This window comes from Dysidea avara, chromosome 15 (assembly GCF_963678975.1).
Source record: "Dysidea avara chromosome 15, odDysAvar1.4, whole genome shotgun sequence".
NCBI lineage: Eukaryota > Metazoa > Porifera > Demospongiae > Dictyoceratida > Dysideidae > Dysidea > Dysidea avara.
Genome location: NC_089286.1, coordinates 184775 through 195715, shown reverse-complemented (window position 1 = coordinate 195715; position 10941 = coordinate 184775).

Sequence of the window (10941 nt, the reverse complement as noted above, 5' to 3'; positions counted from 1 at the left end):
ATTAAAGTTATTCAATCACGTAACAGTATATTAACTGCACTACTTCGCGTGCGAATTTGTTTCTGCGAAGGAAAAGAAGCGCTAGCCTTAATATCCTGAGTCCGAGGTCGGGGTCTACTTTGTTCGCCCTTGTATGTATGATGGATTCGTGGAACAGACGTGATGTTATGTGCTGCAAATGTGCAGCACTCAGTTATCTTCATGTCCACTGTCCATGCCGTAAATGTAAAGGAAAGCTGTTTCTAGGTCTGTGTAACATTGACATTGGAAGAACTCAACAATACTTTCAGCGGCGTGCCATAACTCAGCAGACAATTTAAGCAGTGAAGGGAACACGTTGGGTTAGCTACGTCATGTATACGTGCGGCTTAATTTTTTTTTGTCAGGAAACATCCATGCAACTTGTGGGGCACTTAGCTAGCTAGTATATTAGTTTAAAAAGACCATCATAGCCCCATCATAGCTCCAGTGGTGGGTAGATAAAGTCTTTTAGGGTGCCACTTATTATTACTGTTGATGTGAATTTGGCAATTTAGTTCGGCTAGCTATAGCTACTTTTGCATGTCTGAATTTGCTATATAGCTATAAACTTATTCGTTACTAGGTGATGCCACTACAGAAAGCAGTAATGCAGGTGAAGTTGAACTCTAGGAGCAGGTAGATCGTAGGATGGATACTGGTAATGTGCCAGTTGCAGTGGATAATGTTTGTGAACATGAAAATCCATTTGACAATGCATCCATGGCCACCTCTGATCACAATGAAAGTGACTCCAGGAATGATGTATGTATAGTTGCTGGCAATGACAATATGAATCCACATGATTGCGTTGATAGTGATGTTGTGCTGGCAGTACTTAGGGCATTTAGCCTTGCAGAAGAAATGGGTGCCTCACAGAAGAATTTAATGGATATTGTAAATTTTGGGCGAGACTTGCATTGTCAGGGAGACATAGACAGAATCAATAGATGGCCAAAGAATTACTCTGCTTGTCTACAAGTTTTACGTAATGCTGGCTACAGAGATCCAATAACATACCATGTGTGTTTGAGTGAAACACACCCCAATTTGTGGTGCTCATTGCAGCATCCCATGACACAGTGCCAATATTGTGGTCAGCAAGCATCGATCACATATTATTATTTACAATTAAGTGATAAGGTCAGTAGGTGGTGTTCAAGCATAGAATTTTGCTTCAAAATGACTGCACACTTGAGGGATCGTGCCACATGGATGAACAGTCCTAGTTTATCAAGTTCCAGTAACCAGTGTCTTAATGAGATATGGCAGCAGGTGAAATTATCACATTTGTCTTAATGTAGTATATGTATGTACAAGTTGAGCTGACTTATGAGAAAACAGCTAAAAATAAACAGTATTTTTTTCCCAAGGGGAATAGCATTAAATTTCATCTATCTAGGTTATTACTGATGACAGTAAAAAGTGAAAAGCAGACATGTGTGATTTACAAGTTTGGAAAGAGATGTAACAGACTACAGTATGTACTTTTATGACTTCCTTATTGGAAATGTATGGGGAACTTTGCTTGGGTATAAGTGCAGACATCTTAATGAAAAAAATTGAAATATTTTCAGGAGGTTAAGTATTACTACAAATGAGCTAAAGTTCAGTTACCCATCCCTGAGCTATTAAATTTTTTTGAAGATTCAGCTCAACACGTACATACTATAATATGTATATAAGCTAAAATAATATGTGACCAGATTTTACAGAACTGATCCAAATCGCACATCAGGCAAAATCAAACTAACACCACCAGTGGATAGCTACACCATCGTACTACAAGTTTTGACCCTCAGCATAACTCAAACTACACGAGGCTGGTTTTTACACACGTCTTTTCTGGGTGGTGTGGAGTGCTCAAATGGCGGTTTCAGGCCTTGTGAAGGACCTGGCTTGGCAAGAGTCAGTGGCTTACTGGTGGACAGCCTTATAATGTTGGCCAGACGTGTTCTCTGTTGATTTTGCTACATATCAGCCACTAAGGAGCCAGCACAGCCCTGTAATCTCGTGTCTGGACTCCAATCGTGGTCTGCCTCCATTTTGAGGTCTAACTTTTGCCCTCCCCACCACCCCCCAGCCTCCACCCCTTTGTGAGCACTCGTGATACTACTTCGCTCGTCCAACTGCTCAGATTTTCTATCTTATTTGGCGGGAAACTGTACAAGCAGCTACAAGTACTGGAAGTGGCTTGAAAGGTAACAGATTGATGCATCTTTTGTGTAACTTTCATACGCGTGCTTGCTATCCTTGGAGAGTTATGCTGGCTTCAATTCTTTAAAACCGTTTATCTCGGAACTTCCAATGTGCGATTTGGATCGTTTTTCCAAAATCCAGTCACATATATAGCTACACACATAGTAACATCCATTTATAGGATTCGTAATATTTGTGAGAGGTTTTTACATGTGCATGTTGTATAGTGTATAGTTCACTGTGTATACTATAATATTTAGACTGCATGCCATGTTGATTGTAATTTATTATTGATGGCTCTTTGTACATTATACACATATAGGTTTGCAGAATTGAGTTGGTTCTGGGATCCTCATCAGCAATGGTTGCTACCATTTCGATGCACTACCTGCAAATCTGTTATAAGTGTAGAGTTTATGTCAATCCTTTCTAGTTCAAGGTGTAGATACTGTTGATTTAGAATGTCCCCATTGTTACCATGAAGTTCACCAAACACTACAATTTGCATCTGGAGATCCACGTAATATTGCTCTGATTGGACACTGGGATGGATGGCAGCCATTTTCTACTTCGCTGAAGCACAGTTGTGGTATGAATTTATTGTTTAATGTTTTAAAGTCATTGCTCTGACTTGAACAGGGTCCTTTGAACTACAAATTGCCACAATGAGCAAGCTTGATCGGAGTAGCATTGAAGAAGTATATGTCTCTGGTTTTGTGCCAAGCTACACTTTACCAAATAAGATGCCCTGGTCAATTGACCTTCAGTCTCTGTTTTTCTCGCTGCTGGTTTTCTCTCTGACGTAGTTGAGAATTGTTCGGGAGTTTGGGATTGAGCTGTTGTGGAATTACAGACACTGTTGTTCTCAGCTTGCGGTCCATGAGCAGCTCTGCTGGACTTAAGTCATTCTCCAATGGTGTGGATCTATAAGCCAACATGGCCATGTACATATCACCATTCTGCATTTTGCTTCTCTTAAGGATGTCTTGGATAGTTCTTACTGCTCGTTCAGCTGCTCCATTAGATTGAGGATATTTAGGGCTGCTGGTGATGTGTGAAAACTCATACTGGTTGGCAAATTCTGCAAACTGTTCAGATGAATACTGCGGTCCGTTGTCAGACATTACAGTTTCAGGTATTCCATGTTGTGAAAAGATACTCTTGAGATGGCTGATGACATTTGTTGAGGTGGTTGATGACAATTTGGCAATTTCTATGAAACGAGAGTAGTAATCCACAACGAGTAAGTACTGTGATTTCTGCCATTCAAAAAGGTCAGTGGCTACTTTCTGCCATGGTCGGACTGGTAGCTTGCTTGGAATAAGAGGCTCTGTTTTCGTTGCTCGGTATTGGCAACAGGCTGGACAGTTGAAAACTTTCTCTTCTAAAGCTTTGGCAATGTTAGGCCACCACATTGAGTGCTGGGCTCGTCTTCGACAGTTTGATAAGCCTTGATGACCTGCATGTAGTTTCTCGATCATGTTTGAACATAGCTTTGAAGGAATAACAATACGATTTCCTCGTAGCAGTAGTCCATGAACAATGTTTTGTTCAAACTTGACTGCTGCATATGGCTTCAACTGTGTTTTTCAACTTTGCATTCTCTGGCCACCCATTCTGACAAAACAATTTGACTTGTTGACAAATAGGATCTTCTTGTTGTGCTGTTTGAATTTCGATCAGTCTTTTCTCAGTAGCTGGTAAGTGATCAATTACTAAATTGACGTAGGCTGAAACATCATGTTGAAGCTGTTCTGAATGAGGGTCAGGATTGCAAACTGGTGCTCTTGACAATGTGTCAGCAGTGCATAATTCTTAGCCAGCTACATGCAAAATTGAGTATTGAAATCTCATAAGGCGTAATCGGAAACGTTGAACTCGGAGAGGCATCTCATCCAGGCTCTTTGTTGAAAGTAGAGGTACCAGAGGCTGATGGTCAGTTTCAACATGGAAGTGTATCCCAATGAGATAGTCTTGGAACCTCTCACATGCCCATGTTATGGCCAAGGCTTCTTTCTCAATTTGGGCATACCTTTGCTCTGTCTCTGTGAGTGCTCTCGAGATATACGCCACAGGTCGCAGATCTCCATTTGTCGCTGTCGTAGGACTGCCCCCAATCCATAAGCAGATGCATCAGCTGAAACGGTAGTCTCTAGTGATGTGTCATAAAGGGCTAGAACTTTACTGGAGCTTAAGAGAGTTTTCAGTCTTTTGAAAGCTTGTTTTTGGGGTGTATCCCATTTCCAATGGTTCTTAGTACTCAAAAGCTCTCTCAGGGGCTTGGTCTCCTCAGCAAGATTTGGTGCAAATTTGCTTAGCTAATTGATCATTCCAAGGAATCTTCTAAGCTCACTCACATTGTAGGAGGTTTCAGACCTTGTATAGCTCGGATCTTGTCTGGATCAGCTTTTACTCCAGTTTTGTCACTAGTTGTCCAAGGAATTTGATACTGGTTGTATTGAAAACACACTTCTCCTTGTTTAGTGTTAAGCCAGCTTCACTGAGTTTCTGCAGAACTGTCAATAGACGTTGGTCATGTTCAGACTGGGTTGAGCCGTAGACAAGTACATCATCAATAAGACAAACGGCTCCCTCTGTGTTTGCCAGAATTTCATTCATTCGCCTTTGAAAATGTTCAGGGGCTGAAGTTATTCCAAACGGCAGTCTGTTGAATTTATATCTACCGAAGGGTGTGATAAAAGTAGTCAGTTTGGATGACTCTGTGTCCATCTCTATTTGCCAAAATCCAGAGTTGGCATCTAACTTTGAAAAGTGCTTTGCACCTCCAAGTTGGGCAAATGTAGTTTCTACAGAAGGTAAAACATGTCGCTCTCGACACACATTAGCATTTAATTTTGTCAAATCAACACAAATCCTCACCTTTCCACTTGGTTTTGAAACCACTACCATGCCGGCACACCAGTCTGTCGGCTCAGTTACCTCTGTAATCACCCCCATCTTTACCATACGCTCAATCTCTAGCTTCATCTTTGGAAGCAGTGGCACTGCAACTCGTTGTGGCACTGAAAGAGCATAAGGGGCTGCTCCTGCTAGCTTTATCTTGTAACTGTCTTTAAGCCTTCCTAAGCCAGTGAACAGGGTTGGGAATTTCCTGATGATGTCATCTAGTTTAATTCCATTCAAGAATGTCAGCAGTTGCAGGGCTTCAATTGCTGGTTTGCCCAGTAGTGGAGTATGCAGGCTACGGATAACGTAAATGTCCTGTGTGGTTCGTACAGAGTTTCTCTGGAGTTGCCCGGTGAATTGCCCACAAACATCTAAAGCTTCTCGACTTGGACCACTCAACTGTTTATTGCAAGTAGACAATGGCCCATCTGTGTCTTTATTGTAGTCAGCCTCTGAGACAACAGTGACATCTGCTCCAGTGTCTATCTTAAAGGTAATAGCCCGCTTGTTGAGATTCACTGATGTCACCCATGGAGTATGAACAGCATCTATGGCTTCAGTGTCTGCATGAACTGCTCCCATATAGTCCTCATCAGAGTCTTCTTGAACCTCTCGGATTCCTTTGGGTGCTGCCTTGCTTCTACAGAGTTTTTGGAAGTGTCCCTTCTTCTTACATCTGTGGCAGAGTTGATTGATCTCGTGCTGGACATTGCATTCTGCTGTGAGGTGCTTGACCACATCTGGTAACAGATGGCTGTGTGGGGGGTGTCTGTCTTGGCTTCAGTGATTGTTTGTTTTGCTGTCCATGGCGCTGGAAGGGTTTGCGGTTGACTGCTCCTACATCCATTGTGTCGTCTAAACGAAGAGTTGTTTGCTGCAGTTTTATAGCTTCGCTTTCTCTGACAAGCTTTGTTGCCTTGTCTAGACTGAGTTCAGCATCCATCTGGAGCTTCTGGGACAGCTTGGCGTCTCGGATTCCAACCACGATCCGGTCGCGTACCACTTGGCTCTGTCATATATGACTTCCCAAAATGGTTGTTGAACTTGCCGATAACCATTAAGTATTTCTTGGCGTCTTCTTCAGATAAAGCAAATGATTTGAGAATGTCCTCAGAACGATCTCCCATGGAATAGATCAGCGTACTGATTTGTGTCTCTTCTGATTTCCCAGACAAGCCTGATGCTTCACAAAAGCGTTCAAATCGACGGAGCCAGCTCTCCCACTGCTCGGACTTGAAGGTGAAGGACTGTAGCACTGGGATCTGATATACTGCCATAGCGAATCACTTCTGACACCATGCAATGTTTATAACTCACACAGGATAATAATAGCAACTCATAGTAACACAACCAGTGGCGGACAAGAAACATCACTTGATGTCCCATCAGGATTAGTACGTCGGACTGTCTCTCCATGTGATGCCCCTTCATGAAAGGTTGATAGAAAATAGACAAATCTTCGATCATACCATGCTGCTGCAAGGAGTGGACCATTTGATAGGTAATTATAGTATCCCCTATCTTCCGTTGTCCTTCTAATTATTGACTTAGGAAACCCTGTTCTGTTTGTTCGAGCTGTCCCACAAGCGTTGTTCTGATCTTCATACAGGGCCATGTACAGACGAGGGCTGGTATAATAATTGATTTATACCTTAGTTGTCACCTATTCATATCTATGTGAAATCACTTACACTTTCATCTCTATCATTGTGATCACTAATACTTCCTGTCCTACTGATGGCTTCACTTTGTTCGCTGGAAGCATCATCAAACTGTTCTTCATCAACCCTCTCTTCAGTAGTATGATCGTTCATGTCTTCAGTAGAAGGATTGTCCCTGTCTTCAATATCATCTCTGTCCTCATTCAGGTCGCCAGCAGCATCCCAAGCGTCTGCCACTGGTTCGAGTACAGCTTCAGCCTCCAATTCGCTTCGACGGAGAACAGGCTCGCCCAAGTAGGCATATATCTCTTCTCCTTCATTATCGTCGCTCTCATCACTGCAGAATCCATCATCAAGAAGAGTATCGAGAACGTCTGTTACGGAAAGTCGGGATGCCATTATGTCATTTACGCGCAAAATGCGAATCGCTTTGCGGGAAGGACCATTTATCCTAGTAACCAAAGGGGTGTGGTCGTACAAATCTTAGCACACGTGCGTCAGCCCTTATGGAGCTGCTTTATGGTTAAACTAGCGTGCTTTGCCAAATCATGTGGATTTCTAAATCCATGCCGCCATATGGTGGCTATCGCCGTTAATGGGTTAATCTCAGGTTTGCACAAGACACACAAATATACATGTGCATTATGTATATCATGTTTATTATATAATTATAGGTTTTCCATGCCAAATCTATCACTGAAGCTATGAATAAGTACAGGGCTGTTACTGAGCCAATTTTAGTAGGTGGCAAGAAACAAGTACTTATCAATTCATCTGATATTTGTGTGGAGGGAATTGAACCATCTTCTTTTAGCACACATATGGAAATCCATTAAATCATCTTGTGAACAACAAACATAATGTTATGAGTTGATTTACAAGAACATTGATTAATTTCAAATTCATACATATTGTAATAATTTTGTGCTAAAGTTGCACCATGACAAACTGGAAATACATTATTTCTCAGTTGGATACTATCAAAGTACCATGCACTTGTAATAAGTTAAATACCATGATAGTAATTTGTATTTTCCAAACTGGACACGCATTATTTCCCACTTGAATATTCTCAAAATACCAGTCGTAATTAATTCCATGATATTAATTCATATTTTCCAAACTGGAAATGCATCATTCCCACTTGGATCACTGCTTGAAGTTTCTTAGTTTACTAGAGTAGTATATCTCCAGTATATGGAACAGTTAATTGATTGGCATTTTAGTAGTTTTTCAGTAAACCCGCATTCACTGATGTTTTACTGAGAGTTTAAGACTTAGTAAAACGATTATGTTCCATATACTTAAAGTTACTGACATTTCAGTGTAACTGAGTACAACTACAGTAAAGCAGCTTAACAAATTAGTAAACTAAGAACCTTCAAGCAGTGGATATTCTCAAAATACTATTATTTATGCTAAATACCATTATGGTAATTAATTTGTATTTTCCAAATTGGAAAAACATTATTTTACACTTGATGTTAAATACCAAGATGGTAATTTTTCCGGAAATGCATTATTTCCCAGTTTGATATTCTCAAAATACCAGTTGTTATATTTAAGCTAAATACCATGGCGTCAATTTGTATTTTCCAAACTGGAAATACAACTTGAATATTCTCAAAATACCAGTCATGATATTTATGTTAAATACCATGATGGTAATTTGTATTTTCCAAACTGTAAATACATTATTTCCCAATTGGATATTCTAAAAATACCATGCAGTCTTGATATTTATGCTAAATACCATGGCGGCAATTTGTATTTTCCAAACTGGAAATACCAGTCGTAATATTTATGTTAAACACCATGGTGGTAATTTATGACTTCCAAACTGGAAATACATTATTTCCCACTTGGATATTCTCAATATACCAGTCGTAATATTTATGCTAAATACCATGGCGGTAATTTGTATTTTCCAAACTGGAAATACATTATTTCCCAGTTTGATATTCTCAATATACCAGTCGTAATATTTATGTTAAATACCATGGCAGTAATTTATGACTTCCAAACTGGAAATACATTATTTCCCACTTGAAAATACCAGTTGTAATACCATACCTGTTTCTCTGCCCATACAAAAGTCTCAATAGTAGCAGTGAAATTTATCCCGTATTTCACTGGTAGCAGTGAAAAAGTTGTAATTGCAATTTCATTGGCTAGAATTTATGTTAACAATTAGTGTTGACACGTGTTTAGTACATAGTGACAAATTGCGTATATAGCAACGCTAATGCACAGCATGCGTATATGCAGCGAGTATGGTATTAACTGGGAATAGCATGGGTAGCAGTGAAATTTGGGATAAATATCACGAGTGTTGTATTGGAAATGGGGATAAATTTCACGAGGCGAAGCCGAGTGAAATTTACCATTTCCAATACAACAAGAGTGGTATTTATCCCAAATTTCACTGCTACCCATGCTATTACTAGTACTAATATTTATGTTAAACACCATGATGGTAATTTATGACTTCCAAACTGGAAATACTTTATTTCCCAGTAGGATATTCTCAATATACCAGTTGTAATATTTATGCTAAATATCATGGCGATAATTTGTATTTTCCAAACTGGAATCCCAGTTTGATATTCTCAAAATACCAGTTGTAATATATCATCATTTGGTTGTGACTCATTTTTGTGCTTGTGGTATCTCTCAAGGCTCAGATCATAATATTGTTTTTCTTCGACAATATCATAAACTTGACAGTGATTTGCTCGATAAAGTTTTTCTAGATGATTCCTGGTTCATTGTATTTGCTGTTAATGATATTAATGTCTGTACCGAAGCCTTTACTATTGTGATGCAACATGTTTTGGATATACTAGTACCACTTCGTAGATTGAGGGTGAAACGCATTAGTTCTCCTTGGAACCATTCTCCAGAGATAGCTTCAGCTATGGAGACAAAGGGATTGGCTGCATCGTCAAGCAATAAAGTTTGGTGATCCGGGTGTTTGGTCTAACTATAGACGTTGTCGTAACAAAGTTACTGCTATGACTCACTCAGCTAAACAACAATATTTATCTAACCTGGGGTCGAATTTAAAGCATGACTCTTCCAAGTTTTGGAAGCATTTTAGCCATTTGTCTTCTCATCAGAGAAGTCATTACCAGACTAATTCGGATTTTACTAGTGAACACAGGAAAACAGCGTCAGGTAAACGCTACCGTTTGTGTGACCGTGACTCGCTGTCAACTCCATTGAAACGGACACGTACGTGGAAACCGTGCATTCGATTCGTGTCATGACCGTTTGCACTGTCGTGGGACTAATTAACAACGGGCTGTAGCGTTTCACTGGCCGTTTGCTCATCATTCTACGTTCGCTCTGATCCGTAACTGCGTCCGCTACTCTCCGTCATGGCGCGACGGTCTGTGCTCTCGCCTGCTGTTTTCCCCGCCCCTTATATCCCTATCCTGTATGGCGGACGAACGAAATCCTAGTTTTACAAAATCAATTAATTTTAATGCAGTGTGAAACAGATTAATAGCTGGCTAGACAGTATATCATTTGTCAACTTGACTGTAGAATATTGTCAGCCACCTGTTGAGGTCCTATCCGTCAGTACTTAAAAGTAACAACTTGACTAGGAACAGATAGAATACATTTATTGACTGGTTAACACAAATGTAAATAAAGCTCACCATTTGTCAGCCGCTTGTTGAGATCCCATCTGGAAGTACTTCAAAGTGTCATCAACTTGACTAGGTATTAACAGATAGAATACATTAATGACTGGTTAAAACAAATGTAAATAATTCTCACCATTTGCCAGCCGCCTGTTGAGGTCCTATCTGGAAGTACTTCAAAGTGTCATCAACTTGACTAGGTATTAACAGATAGAATACATTTATTGACTGGTTAATACAATTGTTCACAATTTGTCAGTCACTTTTTGACGTCCCATCTGGAAGTACTTCATAGTGTCATCAACTTGACTACGTATTAACAGATAGAATACATTTATTGACTGGTTAGTACAAATGTAAATAATTCTCACCATTTGTCAGCCGCTTGTTGAGGTCCCATCTGGAAGTACTTCAAAGTGTCATCAACTTTGCTATGTTATAACTCACCATTTGTCAGCTGCCTGTTGAGGTCCCATCTGGAAGTACTTCAAAGTGTCATCAACTTG